This window comes from Danaus plexippus, chromosome 23 (genome assembly GCF_018135715.1).
Source record: "Danaus plexippus chromosome 23, MEX_DaPlex, whole genome shotgun sequence".
Taxonomy (NCBI): Eukaryota; Metazoa; Arthropoda; class Insecta; order Lepidoptera; family Nymphalidae; genus Danaus; species Danaus plexippus.
Window position 1 is genome coordinate 4,554,834 of NC_083551.1, and position 11,594 is coordinate 4,566,427.

The following is an 11,594-nucleotide window of genomic DNA, read 5'->3' on the forward strand; positions in this document are numbered from 1 at the left end:
CGTTTCTTGTGCCCGTGATCGTTCACAATAATAAAAAAAGTGTAGTAATACGAAAATATTAGGTTATTCATTGAGAATATTTTTGAAAGTGAGAAAGCTGTGCTGCACATTCTCTGAACAGAGTCCGTATATCCTGTTAAATTCAATTACTATTCAATATCCCTTATAGTGTCTATTAACATTGGTCGAATTCACGATATTATCGTATTTCCGAACGCAGTGTAAGTGCATTGTACTCTGAAAAATATTGTAATTGTACCGAAAATATGCTGTTACCGCTGAAAATAACTAAAATATAAAAAATTATAAGTATGGTGAAGACGTTAGTTACTGCAAAACTACTGAATATTAAGATCTTAAAGTTAAATTCATAGTATCAAGATACATATAAAATATTTTTGATTTTTTTGTCTGACTGTGGTAATCTTTGGGAAAGCCGAGCAAATTTTAATGGGACTTTTACTTCATAATAAAAGAGCTTGTGGACAGGATAAATGTGGGTGACGATAATCCAGGAAACATTTAAATTTCGAATCGAAATGACCTTAATTATTTTTCTTGACTAATAAGTAACACCTTAATATTAAGAAAGGACATAGCTGTTACACGCTAACAGTATAATACAGAGTAGAAATACAAATATATATGTATATAAGACACGAGCGAAGCCGTGGACGGAAACTAGTCAGTTATCATTCACAACACTATTAACACATTAGAATGAAACAAACTTGAATGATAACAAAAAAACATTTTCATTCATAACTTCACATCTAATACAACCTCACTGATAATAGGCACATATTTAATTTCTTTATAAAAATCATATAAATCTTTTGTTAAGTATAATTTAATGTACCTTTTAGTGGAATTCTGTACAACCGTGACTATATAATATTTATTTGGTTCGACATTTTTTTCATACTATTCTTGATTGCCGTATCTGTTTAGTGAAGTTGTCAATGGATTATACAGGGTGTTTGTAAATATTTTACGATAATTCAAAAAAAAAAAAATGTTTAAATATAATCATTAACAGCAATATAGAAATGTCTATAAACTATAGGTTTAATGAAATTTTATTCATTAATACGGAAGAAATTAAATAATATATATTAAATGTCATTTTTCTAACTGTGTCATATAATAATTATAACATCCTGTATAATAGTGGTAATCTGTGTGGTCTCAGAGACCGCAATGGGTAAACTGCACTAAGAACAAAATGAGTCATAAATTTAAAATTGTTGACATCTCATTGTGCAACGTCTCCATTGAAATTACTCCCAAAGACTCACTGACGCCGGGTTTAAACGCTATTTACAATTATGATGTTAAGTTTTTAAACTCGTCGTTGTTAAATTTAAACGATTATTTAAATTATGAAATCGGTTTTAATTAAATGTAAATGAATTTAAAATTCTGAAAATATTTAGGTGACCTGCCATGCTATTGTATAGCAAAAATATTGTTAGGGATAATTTAATGTTCCGTTGCAATCCTCTTACTTAGATAATTAAATTAATGTATATGAGAATGGCGGTAGGTGACAAATAACAAGATCAACTGACAGACGCTTTCGTCTCGTCTGGCTGTCTTCGCGGTTGATGAAAAGTAACCGAAACGTGGGGATTATGTAGTTTAAAATTATTTAAAAAAGCGTGGTATATCCGAAAATATTAGTTTCATTTAAATGTCTGTTTGTCTGTCTGTTACATTATCACGGAAAACCATCGATTAAATTTGAATAAAATCTTGTAGAAACCCTTATATAGAATCTAATATTTAAAATGTTAAAAATGAAATTAATATATTTGAAGGACAGCAAGGATAGAATCTTGTGTAATTAATTTTTCTAACAATCAAATACAGTTGTAACAATGTGCATCACTAATGTGTACTTATTATAATTTTGTATAACTTCTTTCGATATTGTTCATCTTCGGTCCATAAGTCAAAATTTTTCGTCGTCGATTTTTCATAGTCTCATGTAGACGGTTTGCGGTCGAATGCGTTCAGGCTAATTGATTTAAAAAGCAATGTCAGGGAACTGCGTGACTGGGGGCTTAACTTGGGGTCATTTCTGGCTTGGGAGGGGTTTAAGTTAGGGGAGATGAGGGTAGAGTGGGGTAAAAATTATTATTAAGTACATTGGTGTACACAAATTGTAAGTATGTGTTGCCTGATTAAGGAAAATACGTTTTATTGTACTGTGTGTTTCGCAAAAAAAGCAATACAGTACAAATGATAAATCTTTAAAAAAAAGTGGAGATTGTTAATTCCTCTGTATTTTTTTTTACTTTATATATTTCGTTTAAATACGTATATTACGTTTTTAACAAAGTCTTATTGTTACGTAAGAGTTTCAAGTAGGCTGAATAATGAATACCTTGTGTTTACTAAAATATAAATTTTGACATTATTTCTTTTTTAAACGTAAAGGTAACTTTGTGATGGAATTTAAAATAAAGTTTTTAAATATCGTCACTTACGCCTACTTAATATATAAGTACATATCATCAACACATATTGTAAAAAAATCCTTCGCCGCATCTGTCTGTCTGTCTTCTCGCGATAAACGGAAAAACTACTGCACCGATTATCAAACAGTTATCACCACTCGATAGCGTGATTATCGAGGGAAGTTTTAGTATATAATTTGTAAAGTTTTTGTATTTACTTGTGTGTACATCAACGATATTTGTTGAAGATGTCGGGAAAACATGAGCCGTCTGAGAGCTTTTAAGAAAACGCCGCCTAGAGTCTTTGAGTTATAACAAAATAATATATGGTGGAATTATGTAACTTATATAGGTGTACAGACAAGTCCGCGGTGGCATATGTCTATACCTTAAGGATAACATATTATATCCCTTTTACAACTTTTAAAAATTGGCATTCCTAAAGCGTTTATTGGAAAGCTATTTACATAAATACGGTATTAAATCTTCTCAGAATAAATTACTTCGTTTTCAAGCCTATATCAGTATTTGAGAATTTTTTTTTAAATCATTTAAATCGTGCGTACAATTTGAAAGTTATCATAATATAAGTTTAATAATTCTCAAAATTAAATGGGCTATTTCATATTCTTTATAAAAAGTCCGTACGAAGCCGTGGCTGGCTCCTAGTCTACTAATAATATATGATAGAAAAAGTTTTATAAATGCGAAATAAATGTGACCATAAAATGAATGTTAAAATAAATATCTTATTTATTTACATGTAAGAATGATATATGTATTTGAAAGATTATATATAAATTATATTTGCAATGTCTTATCCAAATCTGAAACAGATGGGTGCCTAGTCAACTAGTTTATCAGTAGAATATATATATATATATAATGTGAACATAAACTTTAACATTGTAGGCTTTTAGCAAACAATGCCAACTCTTTCTAAAGATATAATTTCAGTTAATTACATATCAATCAGCATATTTTTTTTTTGAAGAACTAAACATCATTTACTTGGTCTCCATTTTGGTTTCAAATTAGCGTTGTAGATAATTTGAACCAATCAGCGAGAACATAATGTTTATTTGTATGTTTCTGATTGGTTGAATTCTGTTTTATCGATTACAATATCATAACTATTACTTAATTTATTTTTAGAATAGCTTCGACTGAAACTAAGGTTTTTATAATGAAAAAGTTAGATAGTTCGGTTTTGAACACTCACTGGCTACTGAATAAACGAATATTATACGTTTAATATTTTTGACATGTGATTTTTGAAGATATATCTTTTTAACAAAATAAAACTATTTAACGGATAATTAATTGATACATTTTAATTATTTTCTTAATAATTACATAAAAAATAATCGTTACTGCACCCTACGAATGATTTAAAATATTCACGAATTAAGTATATACATTTTGATTTTTCATAAAGAAAATGAAATAAACTTGTAAGGAGGAATTTGTGCTTTTGAAAAAGTTGAATGCAATATAAACGTTCTGAAATCACAGGAGACCTTATACTAAAGTATAACCGTTTTGGTTTTGTCGAGTAATAATATAGATAAGTCCTATATTATGTTATATAAGTTTATATTAATGGAACAATTTCAAAAGAATTTTATGAGACACTTGGTAGTAACAAAAAATATTGAGATTTTTACATTTAATACAAATTTACTGAAGAAACGACATTTTTTATAAGGCCTACGTGTTCAATGACGCGTTTTCCTTCTCATACGAAAACTTTCTTAACGTATACAATAAGAAGTATCTATAGAATGTGATTATATTTTTTAATAACATATTCAACAATTATATAAATATTTGACAAAACACTTGGTTGTTAGTGTGTAAAGTGATTTCAACGTAGCTTTTTATAGTGTCATATTAAAAAAAAAATGATCGTTGGACATGAAACCATAAACTATAAGTGTCTCTATAACACTTACCATAGACAAGCGGATGGCAAAGAGGCCGAAACTTTGAACTAACCGAATTCAATACAAAGACACAATGGCGTACACATTGAAAGGTGTAGATGATATTAACTTTGATGTGGCGAATTTTTGTTATGCCGACAATATGGCATTGTTACCTCTGACTTGTCACTTAGACATATTTATTTTCACTGAACTACTTATACATTTGAGATGACTTCTTCGACAGTATGATTATACATAAGCTAATTTGGATCTTATATGCATATGTGTATAAGATTAAAATTAGCTTACTTACGTGATGTGAAGCGTCTTTAAAGTAATTAGTACTAACATTTATAATAAATAATATTTGTACTTGATATTATTTCTCTCTAATTTCATATAAATCTCATTGAGTATGTTTTTGATTGATTGCAATAGTAAAAAGGTTCCCTAAAGTACATTTTGCGTATTGAATTTGATAATGGACAAGCCTCTTTACCGTAAAATTTCAAATTTCATTTTCGTGTTGACGTAAAAACGACGCTTGGCGCATGTTTGCGGCATAAGGCTATAGATATTTATTGTTGCTGTTTACTTTGAAGACTGCCGATTGTGACGATTTAAGCGACAAACAGTTTTGAAAATAGAATTTGAAAAAAAATATGTACACTTTCGTCGATACAGATAATAAAACTTTTTAATAAACAATAAATATAATATATGGATGTTTATAAGTATTATTGCATTTATATTGTATATAATTATAAATTTTATATATTAGTAAAATTTTCAATAATAATTTATATGGATAATCTAGTTGTTATAATATTATTATTGAGATTTCAAATATCAAGACCATTAAATCCTCCTTGTCGGGAACCTCTTCGAGTGCCGCTGGGGCGTGGTTAACTTTTGTCTGTATTTTCGCCGACAGATGTCACACAATCAGGAACCGACAAGGGTTAAAGCTTTGATGGGTAACACTTGCGAATTATATACAATAATTTAAACTCATACACACATACAAACATACATACATACAGATTATCACTTTATTATTAATACGATGGTATAACTTAAGACGATTTTTTTAAATAATTGTAATGTCCTCGAAAAAAATAATCGTTTCTTTTTATAAGATATTTAAAAAAACATTCTTTTTTACTTTTTTTTTTTATTTCATCATAAAAATAACTGCAATATACTAGCAATATGATATTCATAATTAAATATTTATTGTTATATATTGTGTATCGTTTGAGAAACTTAAACGCAGTGATCGATCACCGTATGTATTTCAAACCCCTGATGTTTAAAAAGCAACGTCGACATATTAAGACGGATAAGATCAACTCTTTGGCAATAAAATATTTTATCTCCGATTGTCTTATTTCGAAAAGAATCACAAGTTATAATGAGAACTGGGAATAATGTTAAAAAAATATATATTTTTCAACTGAATTTCGTTTTTAATATTAACATATCTTTGTAAATTGCGTATAATTGTTTTATAAAATTATCATATATCGTTTATCGTTCTATATGAAAACCATTGTAATACATTTTTAACGCAAGCCCTGTTTAGGACCGACTTAATATGAAATACACATATATAAAATGGACTTATATTATTGCTTCCAAAAACATCTATAGTTATTCGTATAAAACCAACAATTTAATTTATTACTATAGATTTTAATAGCTATACTTCTATAGTATATTATCATTATATTATATTTCGTAATACGTATTATATTTTACAAGGACACGTGCGTGGGATGACACCACTTCGTTTCGCTCCGTTGGATGATCTCTTGTATTCTATTCTTTACCATCAATATGACAAATATTATCCTCAAGAGTCAAAAGGTATTCGAATTGAGAAAACTCTTAAAACGTCTAGAAATATCTATCATTAAATCAGAATAAGTCTTATATTTGTTTGAATAAAAAAATATATTTACAATAATATAAATGAAGATCCTGTTTGTTTTAATTTGATTAAAAAAATAAAATTGTATTCTTTTTTTAAATAGTCATGTGTATTATTTAAATTGAATGCTTAAGAGAAATAAATGCTAATGCTTAGAAATCTTAACTTTTTTAGCACTGTAAACACGTACACCCTAATGTCTTATACATAGATTTATATTTATATTGCATTGTTATTTTGTATGTCACGGTGTCTGTGGTTAAACATCTATGTCATCTCCTTTCCGCACATCTGCCGCCAAAACCTCGGGTAAATGTAAAGAGCGTTTAAATTTCGTACACTTACATTCCAAATATAAACTACGGAATATTTCATATTATGAATATTGAATAAACACTATGAAATACTCTACTATAATAATACTAGTAATGCAATCAGAATTTCCTTTTCCTTAATGGCCACGTCATTTTATTATAGGTTACAATATCTGTCAGAATTAAACAATCATAACAGTGATATATGTCAATTTATATAAAACCTTCTTTAATTTTAAATGCCCGTGTAATTAACTTTTACTTTCATCAATATTTAGATATTTACCAGAATATAGATATCAGAATACGGTTACTTAAAATAACAGGAAGTAAGTCAATGTAGGTGAGTATTGTAAACATTTAATTAAGTTCACCGTTATTCCCTCTTAACTGTGTACGGAACACCTGTCTGTTGTAATATTAGTACAAGATAATCGGCTTAAGAACAAATATCTGTGAAGTGTCAACTTTTCTGACAATGTTAATACAATTTAGCGAACGCAACCAAAAGTTCTGTCATTGTTTGTTTACAAAATAATATATACACATACAAAGACCTTATTGCATTGTGATAGAGTATAATATTATATGTTCCAGCAGTTTGTTTGTTTGGTATCCTTTTCAAAATCGTTGACTTATGGCATCAACGTCTTTGTTGTGAAGCCACAATGGCTAATGTACTAACGTCATCTATACTAAGTGCTCGATATGATCGAATCCACTTCAACATCGGATATTAAGCCTTATGATAATATAAATAAGGTTAATAATAGTTAATTTCGATTTAAACATATTTGTTTTCGACATGGTAATTGAATATTTGACATTGTTAAGTCCTGTGAAGGGGCGATGCTCTGTGACGAATTCGATGACATCTCTATGTAGATAGCTTTCTATTACACGAGTTGTGAAGTTCTAATAATGCTGTCAGGAGTATTTGTGCAAAAAAATATATATCTTAATATTTCAAAGACATCTTAGAAAATAAACTGCAGATTTTGTATTGAAAACACTAATAAACTAATGCAGATATATACTTAAATAAAAGCTTGATATCAATATACATATATGTACATATATATATATATATATATATTATAAAACAAAGTCCTCCGCCGCGTCTGTCTGTCTGTCTGTTCGCGATCAACTGAAAAACTGCTGCACTGATTATCAAACAGTTATCACCACTCGATAGCGTGATTCTCCAGGAAGGTTTTAGTATATAATTTGTTAAGTGTTTGTATTTACTTGTATAATAAAAAGCTTTAAAATATAAAGGAGTGGCTGTTTTCACTAGCGCTGCCCTAGCTTTTCGACATGTTTACTTATTTCAAAGTAATATTTTATTTTCCAAAAACATCATTATACAGAAAACACAGGTTATCATATTTTTAAAATATTTTCGTTTTTCAAGAACGCAATCAAAATAAGGTATCTCTTTTTATGTATATCTATTATTTCATCATCATCATCAGCCTATCGGAGCCCACTGCTGAGCAAAGGCCTCTTCTCACATGGAGAAGGTTAGATAGAGCATTAATCACCACGCTTGCTCAAGACGGGTTGGCGATTTCCATCTTACAATTTGAAATTATAAGACCAGGTTTCCTCACGATGTTTTCCTCCACCATGTGTCAGCAGTGTCTAAATACTTTTAGAAAGTACATATGACTCAGAAAAGATCACATTGGTACTTGCCAGGTTTCGAACCCGCGCCCTCACGTGTGGGAGGCGGACCTTTAACCTCCAGGCCACCACGACTATCTATCTATTATTTATTTATAAAAATTATCTTTTAAATCACATTATAATATTTAACTAATTCTAAACTTTAAGTCGCACAAACAGACAAAAAACATACACATAAATTTATAAACTAATATAATCTTTCAAGAAAACAGTTATCCTTAAAACTGAGAAACTTCAATTTTTTCCACACGTAGAGAATATTATTTTCATTTCTTTTATTGATACATATATATATGGCATTCAATGGCTGAATACAAACTGAGCATAACTGATGGCATTAATTACGAACAACACGATGACGGGGTCTATCGGACCCCAATAAATGTGGTACAAAGCAAAACCGCATCTGTTACGGCACACCCATCCATTTAAAGAGACCCCACTTCAATATAACACTAGGAATATTATATAACCACTTACTTATAGAGTAAATCGTTACAACGAAACTAAATAATATATTTCTTGCAAGAAATCATAACAGACTTATAACGAGTACAAAGGAATAATTTCCAAAGATATTTAATTATTATGTACGTTAAAGTAATAATTTTTTTATGTTAAAGATAGTTCAATTTACATGATTTTACCTTTACTAAATTCTAAGATTCTAGAATTATCTGTGATAATTGCACACCTTTCTATCTACTAACTCTTTTGAGAGATTGTATCCATTCATGATAAGCGAAGTTATTTCATGACATATCCAAGGTAAGACAATCTTATCGCAACAAGTAATATAAAATTAATGTACATTTTCTTCTGTATTTCAAGGGTGTTATTCTTCTATGAACATTATTCTTTCATTTTTTTTATGCTACGGCTTCATTCGCGCTGGTATCGTGTAATATTCTGCCAATGTCAACGTTTTTATTTGTTTGACGAATTATAATCTTGAGTACTGTTTGGAGGAAACACGAAGGAGTTTGTCTAATGTAATAAAGGCTTTAATACCTTCTCGTTACATATATTTATACATCTATACGAATTTAGGAGCTGTCATGTTTTCTTTCCTTAAAATCAAACACAAACTGTCTTAATAAATAAACACAATGTAATTATCAACAAACATGATGTGAACTAACTTTTAATACAATGTAGAAAATTTTAATTTAAATGTAAAAAAGAAAATGAAACTAATATTTTAGGATTATTTCGCGTATTTTATTATTTTTAAAACTACACACTCCCGACGTTTCTGTTACTTCGCAGCGACCGTGATCACAAAGACGAGATGAGATAAAGCATCATTTAAATGAATACTGAAGAAAGTCTTAGATCTCATTGAAAAGATAATTGTAATGTTGATAACATGAAATAAATTACTTTGATATAATAATAAGATGTTGACAGTACACGGACTTGCAAGTTTTACTAATATTTTGAGAGTTTGCTTTAAATTTTTCAACATATTACTTTAAGAATCCTGCGATTACTTGCGTGTGTCTTAGTTTCATTAACATGAAAGATGAGATGAGAGGCTTAAGGCTAGGCTAGAGGCTAATGAGACATGAGGCTTAAATAATGTGCTTAGCATTATATACGAGGGTACATTATAAAAATTAATGTGGGTTTTCGTATACCGACTTAGAAATATAAGATGAAATTGTGTAACACTTGTTCAGTGTTATATCAACCCATTAACATCAGAAAATTGGTTGTTACATATCTTTCTTGGTTGTTCATCTAAGTGAGGGTGGTATACAGGTGCGTATAGATGATTACTTTATTAATATATCTATGTATAATATATGCTACGGAGAATATCATTGTGAGCTTAATTCCCGCGTCCCCTTTTTATCATCGGACAACCGGATTCTTAGTGTGCCTCCATCCTTTCGTTGCACCCGGACGAAGCGATACGTTTGTTCCTTCCTCATGCCCACAGCGAGAGATTGGAACAGTTTGTGTTTCGCGTCTGTGTTTCCTTCGAGATATAATTTGGGTATCATCAAGAAAATTGTGAATAAACTGAATAATGTTATAGCTGCTTAATATTACCTGGAAAATCAGCGCCATCTATTTTTTAAAATTTCACCTTAATTATGCTACTGTGCAAAAGATGGCGCTGATATTAAAATTTTTCAAATAAGATGTGTAGACAAAATCGTATAAGATCGAGATTTCGGTATGATATTTCTTATGTGATATATAAAATGGTATTTTATGAAGCTTATACGAATCAGTATAAATCTGATAAGCGGTTTTATTAATTAAATGCGGGCAAAGTGTCCAAGTGGAGATATTTGGCAATCTGCCAACGTTTCTGGCGTCGCGACGCAAGAACAAACTTGGATAAACTATCGTTATAAATGCTTCCAGTTCTTCTATTATTATTTTTTGTTTTTATTAATTAAAATCATCTGAACTTAATACCGTTATCGTATATTATAAGTATCTAATAGTAAATTATGTGTGTCTTTTATTTAATTATTATTGTTTATTGGTAGCGTTCAAACGAAGGTTACGAGACCTATCATACGTCCCAAGAATATATCAAAATCGCGAGCAGAGCCATATGAGAGAACTAGTATAATAGTACAGTTTTTTAGAACTTTTTCTTTTATACGTCCCATATTATATAAGAAAAATAATTTCTTACAAATTTTCTATTTAAGTGAAATAAAAGTCACTTGACAGTTCAAAAATAAACTTATATTTATTCTTCATATTTCAAAAGTTTCCGTCAGAACTATATATAATAAGGTTAGAAAAACGATATCATTATCTTTGGTCGCAACGTAATAAATTAAATTTAAAAATTTTAATCCCATTTATCTGATACATTAATTGTAACGCGACACAAATAACATGTGTGACGATCTGTTTGATTTCAAATCAATAAATCCATTACTGAAGCCTGTAATCTCCCAGCGGTTTCGTTCTCGTAGCTGTGTGCTACGTGCGTAACGAGGCTACGGTATAACGTAGCGCGTAGCGGTAACAATGATGAGGTTAAATAATTTCGTTTGGGAAACAATTTGTAATGTTTATATCGTTATAAAATGTTATATTTATAATATATTTATATATATAATATTTATTTGATTAAAGTATTATGTTTAAAATCTTCTTATATTAAAATGATTTTGAGCCGCCATTTTTTATGTTTTACGTTTTTCGCTTCATCATAACCTCATTATAACCGTATCGTGAAATAAATACTTGAAATATTATATGACATGACGCCGGCGAGTCTGTCTTCAATACT